Source organism: Hordeum vulgare, chromosome 2H (genome assembly GCF_904849725.1).
Source record: "Hordeum vulgare subsp. vulgare chromosome 2H, MorexV3_pseudomolecules_assembly, whole genome shotgun sequence".
NCBI classification, from domain to species: domain Eukaryota; kingdom Viridiplantae; phylum Streptophyta; class Magnoliopsida; order Poales; family Poaceae; genus Hordeum; species Hordeum vulgare.
Genome location: NC_058519.1, coordinates 465,602,601 through 465,615,166, shown reverse-complemented (window position 1 = coordinate 465,615,166; position 12,566 = coordinate 465,602,601).

The following is a 12,566-nucleotide window of genomic DNA, read 5'->3' as shown; positions in this document are numbered from 1 at the left end:
CGATGATGGCACGTTGGCGCCTTTTTCTTTGGAGTCATCGTCGAAGGGTTCCTTCCTCTCTACTAAGTTGTGGTTGATCGTACTTTGGGTTGTCGCGGTAGCTGTTGATGTGGCCTAAGCCTTCCCCAGGTTTTAGCGGAGAGTATTGAGCAATTTCTGGGCGAAAGCTTTACTGATCGACGGGGGTCGATGCCGGCGACAACGGCGCTTGAGGGCAACGAAGGCACTTGAGGGTGTCGTGTTCCCTTCTTAAAGGCGTCTCCGAAGAGCTTGTTCACTTCTCTCCGGGTAGCAGACTAGTAGGCGGTGGAGGTTGAGTTGGCCGGTTATGGCTTGGTCATGGCTTTCGCTTGATCGTCCCTTAATTAATCAAGCAATTGTGTGGTTTTCGGCCTAGTTTTCCTTATAAACCGGGTCAACTCTATTCTTCTTCATGAAATTGCAGGAGCACCCAACCCTCTTGATGAGGTTCCGTCAAAAAAATTAATAGAGGGACCACGCAAATGCCCTTCTTCAACGTCTACACACAAAACAACATACACTTGCATCCAATACGGACAAGAGGGTTGTCAATTTCATAGAACTCGTTACTTGCAACGATAAGTTATGATAGATAGATAATAAATAAATATGAATGCAAAATAAAATAGAGGTAAGTAAATGGCAGCAATATTTTTGATGTTTGGGGAATTTGATTTGTGAAGACCCCGGGCCATAGTTTTGTCAAGAGGCTTCTCTCGTAGAAAGCATAGGGTGGGTAAGTAAATTACATTTGCGCAATTTATAAAAAAGCGCATATTATGCAATATTTATTCATGGCAATGATCACACATATATGCATCACGTCCGTAAGCAAGTAGACCGACTCCTACGGGCATCTACTACTATTACTCCACTCATCGTTTGCTATCCAACATGCATTTAGACTATTAAGTAAAATAGAGTAACGCTTTAAACAGGATGACATGATGTAGACGAATTATACTCAACTAATATGAATAAACCTTATCGCTTTATCCTTAATGGCAGCAATACAAATACGTGTCATGTCCATTTCTCTCACTTGGATTGAGCACCACAATATTTAACCCATTATAATGCACCACCCTCGCTGAATATAAATCAATCTAGGTGGCCAAACCAAACCGATAGATCGGAAAGAAATATGAAGCTGTCATAATCATGCATATAAGAATTAAGAGATAAATCAAATACTTTTCATGAATAATCTGAACATAAACCCACAATTCATAGGATTCGAACAAACACACTGCAATAGAGTGATTACATAAGACAGATCACCACAGAAATCGTGGTGATCTGGGCAATGAAGAACATAGAAAGAGAGATAGCCATCTAGTTACTAACTATGGACCCGTAGTTCACTGGTAACTACTCACACATCATCATGGAAGCAACAAGGTTCACGTAGAGGCCCTTCGTGATTGATCCCTTCTCCAGCTGAGCATTGGAACATGGCTCCAGACGGGATCACGGCGGAACAGAGACTTGCGGTGGCAGAAAAAGTATTTCGGGTGACTCTCTCGTGTTTTCCCCACGAAATAAGGTTGATCCCTAAAGATTGTATACTCCCCATTCATTTTATCATATTAGCATGGCATGTCTCCGTCTTCACCACATGAACACAAATGTCAAGCACCACACTGTTAAGCCAAGCAATTGGGTCATACTTTTTAACACGCTTTAGTATTTTATACCCCACTCAATACATGATCGTGAACCACACACATAGCATATAGGTGGAATATTAATATGGCGGTAGGTATCAAAAGAGTAAAACTGAAGAAGATAGTCTCACATCAACTAGGCAGACCAATGGGCTATGGAGATGCACATCAATCGATATCAATGCGAGGAATAGGGATTGTCATGCAACGGGTGCAATAGATCTATAAGTGTATGGAAGCTCAACGAAAGCTAAGTGGGTGTGCATCCAACTTTCTTGCTCATGAAGACATCAGACATTTGGAGAAGACCATCATCGGAATATGCAAGCCAAGTTCTATAATCAAAAAGTTCCCACTAGCATATGTAAATGACAAAACATGAGACTATATGAAAAACATGGTGCTTTCACTAAGCACAAGTGTGAAAAAAGAGGTAGTAGCATTGTCTCTTCTCTCTTTTCTCTTAATTATTATTATTTTTCTTTTTCTATCTTTTTTTTCTTTTTCTCTTTCCTTTTTTCTTTCTTTCTCTATTTTTCCTTTCCTTTTTTTATTTGTTACTTTGTTTGTTGTCTGGAGTCTCATTCTAACTTATGGGGGAATCATTGTATCCATCATCCTTTCCTCACTGAGACATTGCTCTAATAATGAAAAATTCACACTTCTATATACTTCCAACTCGATATATAAAGCTACTAAACAAGATGACTCTGTATGAATGCCTTTGACAGTGTACCATAATGTGCAATGATTTAGCATAACATGTAAACAATGATGAATGGTGGCTCTTCCAAAAATACTATGTCAGCTACATGATCATGCAAACCAATATGACTATGAACACACAAGGCATGAGACGTAATGGTGGAAGTTGCATGGCAATATATCTGGGAGTGGCAACGAAAATTCCATGATAGGTAGGTATGGTGGTTGTTTTGAGGAAGATATAAGGTGTCTTATGTGCAACATAGCGTATCATGTCACGGGGTTTGGATGTACCAGTGAAGTTTGCATCGATCCTTGAGGTGGGAATAGGCAATGCACGATGCTATCAAATAGGAAAAGGTGAGAGTGCATACATCCATGGATTCACATTAGTCATAAAGAAGTCCCATACTTATTACAAAGATTTATTAGCTCTCTCAAATCAAAGTAATACTCGCATGACCCTAGTGAGGATGTTGGTAGGAGTTAACCATCATGCACCCCCAACCTAAACAACACTAGGATTTGAACGAGGAATAAGAATGCTCACACATCATCTTCATGTCATAACAAATATAGATGAACAATAAGTTAACACCCTCTAACCATCGATATTTTCACTGACCAACAACCATGTACTCATGCCCTTTCATATTAACTCATCAATATCATTAATCCATGATTTCTCACTTATGTGCTACATAAAAGTTTTTATTATATCAACCTTGAATACCTATCCTTTTTGGACTAGTCTTATAAGTTATAACCCATGCAAATTACCATTGCCCCTATTAGACTTTGAAACAAATATAAGTGAAGAACGACAAAGCAATTATTCGTGTAAAATCTAAACGCTGTCGTGCTTAAAAAGATATAAGTGAAGCGCTAGAGCAACTGCTTAGCTCAAAAGATATAAGTGAAGCATGTAGAGTATTCTAACAAATCATGGTGAACATGTGTCTCTATCAAGTAGGTGTGTCCAGCAAATAACGATTGTGGAGAGCTAAAACAAAAGAAAACTATAACACACGACGCTCCAAGCAAAACTGATATCATGTGATGAATAAAAATGTAGCTCCAAGTGACATACCGATGGAAAGGACACGAAAGAGGGGATGCCTTCCGGGACATCCCCAAGATTAGACACGAAAGAGGGGATGCCTTCCGGGACATCCCCAAGCTTAGACACGAAAGAGGGGATGCCTTCCGGGACATCCCGAAGCTTAGACGACTGAGTCTTCATAGGATATTAACTTGGGGTGGCTTGGGCATCACTAAGCTTAGGGTCTTGCTACTCCTTATTCCTTCATCCATCATGATCACACCCAAAACTTAAAAACCAATGGACACAAAACTCAACAGAAAACTTGTGAGATCTGTTAGTATAATAGGCAAATCATAAACTTTTGGTATAGTTACAAATTGATTCATATTTAATTATTGCATAAGATAATGTATTCTAACTTCTCCATGGCTTAGCCCCCCGATACAATCTGAAAGTGTGTTATATCGACTAGAGGGTGAATAGGAGATTTTTACAAATTCATCACTGAGGATATTCCTAGTGAGGGAAGTCCTCTGTCGTGAACTGAGTGCAGCAGAAATAGTACTTAAACAGATATACAAAAACAACTACAGCTAAATACAGAGAGTGAGTTGATAGGTTCGGTTTGCACAGGTCACGTAAACAGGATAAGCATGAGATGAATAACTCAGGTGAAGAATTTGAGGTGAGTAATTCAGAGAAAGTCTTCAGTCAAATTCTTATAACAATACAAATCAAAGTCATCAACATGCAATTGAGGAAATGAAAGAGTTGAAGAAATAGAACTCGTAGATCGATTAAGACAATGGTTGATGACCCAGTTCCAACTATTGTGATAGTTGTACGTGTAGTTTGGAGCGGCTTGGTATTTAAACCAAAGGACACACAGTCCCTGGACACACAGTCCCTACCGTAGTCTCCTTGAGCTAAGGACACACAGTCATCACCCAACACTCGTGGTAAGTCTTCAGGGCAAACTTCCAAATCCTCACAAACTTGCTCATCCAACGATCCATAGTTGACTGCTTGATGCTCTACACCATGTAGCCTAACCGTCTGGAGGATGCACAGTCCTCAATGGTAACAAGCGTCTGTTCCACACATGAACAATCTCTCAAGTGATGCTCAATCACTTTTGGTTTTGGGTTTTGGTTTGGGTGTTTGGGGTCTTTCCTCACTTGATGATTTTCGCTCAAAGTCCTCGAGGAATTGGGTTGCTCTAAATGACAAGTGTCAGTTTCTCTCAGAGCAGCCAACCAGCTAGTGGTTGTGGGGGAAGCTATTTATAGCCTGGGAGCATCCCGGCATGATATGACATTATTGCCCCCAATGATATGACCGTTGTGTGGATAAGATTCGGGACAGGTGGCGCGCGGCATGGCAATGGTCGGAACATACAACTGTGAAATTCCTCATGTCTCTCATGTTCCTCACTTGAAGGATTTGGTATCTGTAGGTTTGAGTTGACCATCATGAGGAAATATTTCCTTAGTATTACCTCGATCCCCTTTAACATTACGGTGTTCCTATGACTCAAGAATGAAGAAAATGAAACAGAAAGAGTAAATCTTCAAGCTTCAAAGTCTTCAGAGCATTTTCTTCGGGACACATCAAATTCCTCATCTTCAATGTCTTCATGAAGAATAGCAATTTATTCACTATCAAAGTCTTCAAGAAATGACCAAAGTCTTCGCTTGAATACATACATTTTTAGGGGTCGATATTCTTCGAATGACTGAAACTCTTCAGCAAATTATATAGCATGTGTACACTCACATACATATCAATTTCTTAACCTATAAATCTTCAATCTACCAAAATCACTAAGGGGCACTAGATGCACTTACAATCTCCCCCTTTTTGGTGGTTGATGACAAATAGGTTAAGTTTTCAACAAGAATAAAAATATGAAGTGTAAGTATAGAGTTTGTGGAATTTCATTGAAAGATATAGAGAAGCTCCACCTAAAGATGTGCATGTTTGAGGAATTTGCTTTGGACTGCAAATGCACATTGATGATTTATATCATGGAGATCTCCCCCTATATCTTGTAATTCATGCATGTGTTTGATACGTCCCAAACGTATCTATAATTTCTATTTGTTACATGCTCTTTTGGGTGACATTGTTATGTGTTTTGCTACACTTCATACCTTTTTACACATATTTGGACTAACCTACTAACTCAGTGCACCCAGTGCCAGTTTCTGTCTGCTGATGTCTGTACATTGCAGGTTTATACCCATATTTACAGTGCCCGTAAAATTCCACAGAAAATATATAAAAAATCAGCGTTTCAAAAGACTCTATACGCCCGAAGGAGAGCCAGAGGGGGGCCACTCCCACCGAGGCGGCCACTTAGCGCGGCCTAGAGACAGGTCGCGCCACCAGGCCGCCTGGGCGAGTGGGACCTCCCCTGGTGCCCCCTTTGGACCTATTTTTACCGCCGTGGAGGAAACCCTGATTCGAGAACCCTTTTCTCCAAAAGCAATTCCGATCTCTGCCGCCATCGTCAACAAGTTTCGGGGAACCAGAATTCATGTGCCGGCACCCCGCCGGGACGGGGAAGTACCCCCGGATTCATTTCCATCGACGTTGCTTCCTCCCTCCATGAAGAGGAAGTAGTTCCTCCTTGGGGCTGAGGTCTTCTACAATAGCTATGTGGTTAATTCTCTCTCCCATTATGCGATCTTGATTGTGATCATAGGCTATGTTAATCTAGGGTGATCCCATGATGTTCCCCTTCTTCTATGTATTGGATTGATGTACTCACTTGATCTTATCTAGTATAATCTCCGAGACCATGGTGACAACGATCTATTGGACATGGATTAGAAGAATATTTTCATGAGTGATTTCCTCTTTTGTGAACTGATTGAAGATTGAGAGTCTCTTGGTGCTTGTCATTGACTATCCTTGAGATATGTTGTGGTGATTGTGGTACTCTCTTTGGATGGACGTGGTGACATTGGGAAATCCATAGATGAGAACTACGAACTCTGAGGTGTGATTTTTTTGCCCTACATAATTCTTGTCCTCCTTTGAGCACAAAGGAATGACCTCCGAGTATGTCTCCATTGCATGTTTTAGTGGAAATATCATGTGATTAGACTATGTTAATGTTGTTGGGAGTTGCCACTACTGAAAATATGAAGCCTAGGCCTTGTTTCTCACCATTGTTACACTGTTTGTGATCACTTTTTGTCACTTGCTACCTTGTTGTAATCTTTTATTACAGATTTATATTACGTTGCTTTGCCACACCTATCATCCATATTTTACCATCTCTCCACTGAACTAGTGCACATATACAATTTACCATTGTAATAGGTGTGTTGGGGACACAAGAGACTTCTTGTTTCTTAATTGCAGGGTTGCTTGAGAGAGACCATCTTGAACCTCTACTTTCCTGAGTTCGATAAACCTTAGGTCATCCACTTGAGGGAAATTTTTGTTGTCCTACAAACCTCTGCGCTTGGAGGCCCAACATCGTCTACAAGAATAGAAGCGTGCGTAGACATCAAGCTAATTTCTGGCACCATTGCTAGGGAGGTGAGTGCTTGAAGGTATATATTTAGATCTTGCAATTAAATCTTTTCCTTCATTGATTTTGTTTTCACTAGTTAGGCTTATGGAAAACTGCACTCTTAGTTTGCTGCTTGGGGAAGGCCGGTTTGCCACACCCGTGGTAGAGAAGTCTCCTCCACCTACTGAATGTATCCCATTCAAAATACCACTTGGGATAATTGAAATAATTAGGAATGGTTGTTACGCAGGAGATGGAACAGTCAATCCTAGTATTCATTTGTTGAAACTTACAGAACTTTGTGAGTTGTTTAAGATTTCAGGTTTGACAAGAGATGGAGTCATAAGAAAATTATTTGCCTTGTAACTGAAAAGAAAAGCATTGGAATGGTATAGGCTACTAGATGATTCTCACCTACGGGATTGGGAAGAGATCCAGTCTTTCTTTTACTCCAAGTTTTATCCTCTCCATGAAGTCCATGAGAATAGGAATTATGTTTATAATTTCTATCCTCATGACGGAGAGAGCATAGCTCAAGCTTGGGGGAGACTGGAAACTTTAATGCTAAAATTTCCTAACCATGGGATCCCCAAAGATATGATTATTACTAATTTCTATGCGAGGCTCTCTCAACAGGATAAAGACTTGCTTGATGTTTCCTCTATGGGTTCTTTCACAAACGAAAGGATTGATGCTAAATGGGAACTCCTTGAAATAATTCAACGCAATACGGAAGATTGGGAGATCGACGAATGTAAAGAGTCAGGTATAAATTATGAGTATGATTGCATTAAGGCCTTTGTTGAAACTGCATGTTTTAATAAGTTTAGTGCTAAGTTTGGGATTTATTCTCAACTCCTTGTTGATTTCCTCAAATCTTTTTCTTCACATCTTAATATGCCTAAGGAGAATTGGATCAAGCATCATGAACCTTTTAAAGATATTTGCAAAGAAAATGAAATTGTTAATGATAATTGCAACATGCATGATCCAATTCCTGAAAATGAAGTTTTATATAAGCATGTTATTTTTTGTGGAGTGGATAGACCTTGTGAAAGGCCTATGATTGAAGAAGAGAAGTATTGTAAACAACATAAGCATGAAAGAACAATCACTTGGGTTAGAGATTTGGATGAAATTGCTAGAGAATTGTGTGACCTTTATCCTTTTACTTGTGAACTTTGTGGTATAGAGGGCCACTTTAATTTTCAATGCACGTACTTTGAAAACATAACTGTTAACCAGTTGTGTGATAACATGTTCGCTTCTGATCTTTATGATGAATTTATGTTATTTTTGATGTGTGAACAGTTATGAGAAAAAAATTCTTGGCTAGATTATAATGCCTTAGGAACAAACAACACTTTGCAAAAATGGCATCTCTATTGTGTTGTTAATTGCCATGAAAATGATTACATAAGTAATATTAGAAAGGAGGGAACTTTACCAAAGCATAAAAATGTCTGTTATGTTTCCACTAATAAAAAGGAGAGTTTCTCCCAAGTTTTCCCTATTGTTTCTAATGATAAACCAGAATATGTGGAGAAGCTTCCTATCCAACCACTCCCTCCTAAGGTGAAGAATAAGAAAAAGAATAGGAGGAAGAGGAACGAGAAGGAAGAAGAATGGGTATCAACCTCGCCTGAGCATATTCCTCGCATCAACTTTTATCCTAACGGACATAAATTTATGGAGGATGGTGAGATTGATTGCATTCATTATTATCTTGATGATAGGTCTGTAGTTACTATTGAAGATGATTTTGATTATGATATGCATGTTACTTATTGTGATTGGGAAGATGATGATAATGCTACTTATGATCTTGAAAATCTTTTTGGTACCAACTCTGAAAATGATGATATGGAAAGCTCTAAGCTTGGGGATGATAGGATTGCAAGTCCTTTACCCAATAGTGATGTGATAATTGATAATTCTTTTGCTAGTAAGAATAAAGACAACATGTTTACAAATATAGTTGCTAGAAATAATAATTCTCTTCTCTACCATGATGATGTTATAACTTCTATCTATAGTGATTGTAAAGATACCTATGACATAAGGAGAAATTATCCATATGAAACTGGTCATAATCATGGAGGGAATTACTCCCTTGCTGAACACCATCCCCCCAATACACAATTAATCTATAGTGTTCAAGTTGTTTATGATAGTCCTACTCCCACTATTACCAATGAGAAAGATTATGCTTATGTGGAGAGTAAGAGTACCTTTTTGCATGTGGATCATGGTAAGGATGTTTTATGTGATACTTACATTGTTGAGTTTATTTATGATCCCACTGAAAATTATTATGAGAAGGGAACATATGCTTATAGATATTTCAAAGATATCAAGTTCCCTCTCTTTATATTGAAGGTTTTGAAGCTGCACTTGTTTTTCCTTCCTATGATTATTGCTTTGTGCGATTGCAATATTCCTATGCATAGGAAGCATGTTAGACTTAAATGTGTTTGGTATTTTCTTCTTGATGCTCTCTTTTGTTCTACAACTCTTATTCCTACGAGAGCATCATTAAAATCTTAAGCCTATCTTTATGGCTATAAAGAAAGAGCTCTATGGAGACAACCCTTGTTATCTTTACTTTGAGTTTTTACTTTCAGTTTTTAGTGGTATTTATGTGTGTTTCTACTGTAGGAACATCATTGTATCTTTATTTTTAAGCTTTGTGCCAAGTTTTAGCCTCCGATTGCAAGAAAGTTCAAAAGTTGTGACATGCTATCCAGAAATAGATAATGTCTGCTTGACGGAAAAATTCACCAAACATCACCAGATCATTTTTGATCTGAATTTGTTTGAAACTATGCTCTATATAATTGAATTTATGGCGTATGTTCTGAGTTTTTTGATTTGAGTAGCAGAAGTGCCCCGAAAAAATTATTTACTACGTGTTGGTTTGTTTTTCCCAGATTCTGCCATGTTTTGCGTTTTCATTGTTTTGCAAATCTTAAGCTTGCTTTTTCTTTGCAAAAACGTTGTAGCAGTCTTGAGAAACAGTAGCTATTCCTGAAAATCTTTATTTCCAGTAGAGAAAAAAATATTTTTTATTATGGGCACTAACTACTCTAATCAGCTTATGATTAGTTTCGTATGAAGGGAGTTTTCAAGTATGCGATGGAAGATGATGAAAGAAGATCCAGGAGTGTCAAGCGCTAAAGCTTGGGGATGCCCCCATGCACCCCAAGAAATATTCAAGGAGACTCAAGCGTCTAAGCCTGGGGATGCCCCCGTGCATCCCCTTCTCCATCAACAATCATCAGTTCGTCCTTCTCCATGCTATATTTTTATCACTTCATATGTTATGTGTTATGCTTGGAGCGTCCCTCTCTTTACTTTTTTTAGTTTGTTTTAGTTTTTCTTGCTGTTCATAACAAGTTGGACCCTAGCCTTCTTTGTTTGGGGAAGAAACACGCTCCACTCCACCCTAGAACACAACATAGGTTTTCAAGCTTATCTTTTTGTGTGTTCTTTATCTTTTCATAGCTGTTGTCATGCTTAGCTCTTAGTCTTCATGCTTTATATTTTTAAGAGGTTTTATTTATGTTGCTTTTGGAACTCTCTTGAGTTATCATGCTTATCTTGTTTAGAGAGATGGCTTGTTGCACTGAGTTGTGTGTCTTGCATGAGTAGGTAATTGAGGTTGCTATTTAAGTATAGTAGTAACTTGCAATAGTTTTGAGGTATTGATTTGAGTAATGTTTGTACTTTTGGTGTCAATAGCTTGAGCCTATTAGTGATAGGTGTCGTATTTTGGGTAATCCGTGTTTATTTTTAAAAAACAAAAAAAATAGTTGAGAACTCTAGCTACTAGATGGATCGCTAACCTCTCGAGGGGTTGGAATATATAGAGTACCCTCACGTTATCATGGGTCGAGGATGTGCAAGGATAAACAAACCCCCAAACACTGCTCCTTGGGGTACTTTTTTCTTTGTGAATCTCCTGAATAGATAGAGAGTTACCAATAATAAGTGCATGAGTTCTTCAGACTAATGCGAGTATTCGAATGTTGGCACTTCCACCATCCATATTTTGCTAGCCTCTTTTGTACCGTGCATTGCCCTTCCTCATCTTGAGAGTTGGTGCAAACTTTGCTGGAGCATCCAAACCATTGGCATGATACGCTCTGTCATCATAAGCGTCATTATATCCTTCCTCAAAACAACCACCATACCTACCTATCAAGGCATTTCCATAGCCTTTCTGAGATACATTGTCAAGCAACATCCACCATCTCATGACTTGATCTTCATGTCATACATGCTTCTACTTTATCGAGGAGCCGCATGCTAGTTGGGATTTGCCCTTATTATTGCTACATGACGCGCTAGTATCATTGCATATCCTGCTACACCAACATAGGCATACATTTGCATATATCATGATAGTTTTCATTTATATTTATTTTGACTACTTCTTATAAAGTGTGAAGATCTTCTTTTTATTCCTTGTAAAATATAAAGTGTTGCCCTTAAGTGAGGAAAATATCCCAAAGAGGGCAAATTAAAATATCCCAAAAGAGGACACATGAAAAGATCCCAGAGAGGACAAATGAGAGATAAATAGAAAGAGCCAAAGAGGCCACAAAAAATAAAATAAAAGGGAAAGGAAAAAATAAAAAAAGAAGAAGCGGGCAACACTACTATTCCTTTTTAAAGATCCACACTCGTACTCCGTTGGTATATTTTTACTCCATAGAGATTATCATTCATGCATAACTATGTGGGGACCCTTACACTATAGAACTTGCCTTGTATATTCCAATGATGAGCCTACTCAAGTGAGCTCTAGGTCTTCATGAGCAATCAAGTTGGATGCACCCCCACTAGTTCCAGTGGAGAGCTTACCATAGCTCATATGTGCATCCGTTGCATGGCAATCCCTACTCCTCACATCATATCTACCATTTGGCTTTCTCTCGCCTATGATTGTCCTCATTGATGTGAGCCTTTAACACCTTTTTTGTCTTCCTTCCCCATCATTATTCTCTTTGCCATCCTAAGTGCCAATATATCTTGCTCGCGCTCATCCATTGCATGAGTGATCAAAGTCGAAAGGGAGAGGATCATTTTGACTTGTGCCTGACTAGTCGTCTGGGATGAGTGAAAATAAGATTCCGAAGGAGATCTAGTGTGAAGTTTTAGTAGATTGAGTTCTCAATTAAATTATATAGTATTTTTATGGTCTAAACCCATCTCCCACTTCTTGCATGCAAACACCATTTGGAGACATTGGAGTCACGGACAGCGAGACCTCTTGCACATTTATGTTCTTACTTTGCTAATTTCAATACTAGATATAGACTCTTGCTTGTTATTGTCTTGACTTGAATTGCATATCTTACTTCCTTTACTTTGAAGTTCTTATATGTGTGTTAGCATGTCACCACAGAAATTATTTGTGTTATCATTTACCTACTCGAGGACGAGAAGCAATTAAGCTTGGGGATGTTGATACGTCCCAAATGTATCTATAATTTTTGTTTGTTCCATGCTCTTTTGGGTGACATTGTTATGTGTTTTGCTACACTTCCATACCTTTTTACACATATTTGGACTAACCTAATAACTCAGTGCACCAAGT